Below are 1,530 nucleotides of genomic sequence, written 5' to 3'. Positions count from 1 at the left end.
TAGCAAAAAGATGGAAACAACCTAAATACCTATCAACATATGGATGGATAAACAAACTATGGAGAAGAACAACAACGAATCTGCAAAATATCTCACAACATGGATGAACTTAAACCAAAACACAACTCACTGCCATCAAGTTGATTTGACTCATAGCAACTCCTCCTTGGGTTTCCAAGGTGATATCTCTACAGAAGCAGATTGCCCAATCTTCCTTCCGAGGAATGGCTGGTGGGTTGAACTGCCAGCCTTCTGGTTAGCAGTCAAATGTCTTAAGCACCATGCCATCAGAGCTCTGTGGATGAACCTGTTGTTGTTGTTGTTTGTTGTTATGTGCCGTCGAGTCGGCCCCGACTCATAGCGACCCCTCCTTGGGTTTTCGAGGCAGTATCACTACAGAAGTAGGATTGCCCAACCTTCCTTCCAAGGAGTGGCTGGTGGGTTTGAACCGCCAGCCATCTGGTTAGCAGGAGGCCATTATTTTGAGTGAAATTAGTCAATCACAAAAGGACAAATATTGTATGAGACCACTACTGTAAAAAGTCAAGAAAAGTTTTTCACAAAAAAAGAAATATTATTTGATGATTAGAAGGGGTGGGAGGGGAAAGGAGGGAAAACTACTAAGTACAAGGTAGACACATATTAACTTGGGTGAAGGGGAAATCATTATAACAATAAGGGGGAGGTTGGCACAAAATGATCAAGAAAAGGAAGATGCTGGGAGGAGCATAAGAATTAAAGGCAACAGAGGTAAAAACCAATTCATACGCAATCTTGCAATAACAGTAATAACAATAATCAATAATCTACAAGTGTATGGACAGACACACAAACTGAACAGGTGTGGGAATGAGAAGGTGATTATACCCATGAGCATATATAGGTTTGACAGAGGGTATTTCCACATATGAATTTATATATGCTGCAAATGTATTTATAAATAGAGTATGCAAGGAGGTAAAGTTATGGAAACTTAGCCACAACCAAAAACCCTGAGGGAGTATGTCACTGGGCCTGGGGACTCAGGACCATAGTCTCAGGAACACCAAGGTCAGTTGGCACAACATAGTTCAAAATGATAATGGCCTACATCTTACTTTAGTGCGTAGCAACTGGGGTCTTAAAAGCTTGTGAGTGCCCATCTAAGGTGCAACTATTGGTATCTCCATAACCAGAGCAAAGAAGAGTGAAGAAAATCAAAGACACATAGAACCAATTATTCCAAAAGACTAATGGACCATGTGAACCTCAGCCTCCACAACCCTGAGACCAGAAGAACTGGGTGGTACCCAGCTACCACTACCAACTTCTCTGAAAGGGATTACATTAGAAAGTCCTGGACAGAATTGGAGAAAAATATGGTACAAAATGCAAAATCATAAAAAAGACCAGGCTTGGCCATTTGAGGAGGCGGGGCAAGATGGTGGACTAGGCAGAAGGATTGCACAGACCCTCTTCAACAAAGAAAAGGGAAAACAATTAACACAGACACAGAAGATAATCTTGGACCCCTGAGCCTTGAAGGAAAGG

The sequence above is a fragment of the Orycteropus afer genome, unplaced genomic scaffold (genome assembly GCF_000298275.1).
Source record: "Orycteropus afer afer isolate SDZICR_OR568_19922 unplaced genomic scaffold, OryAfe1.0 scaffold00064, whole genome shotgun sequence".
In the NCBI taxonomy this organism is placed as follows: Eukaryota; Metazoa; Chordata; class Mammalia; order Tubulidentata; family Orycteropodidae; genus Orycteropus; species Orycteropus afer.
Note: the sequence above shows the minus strand (reverse complement) of the source record.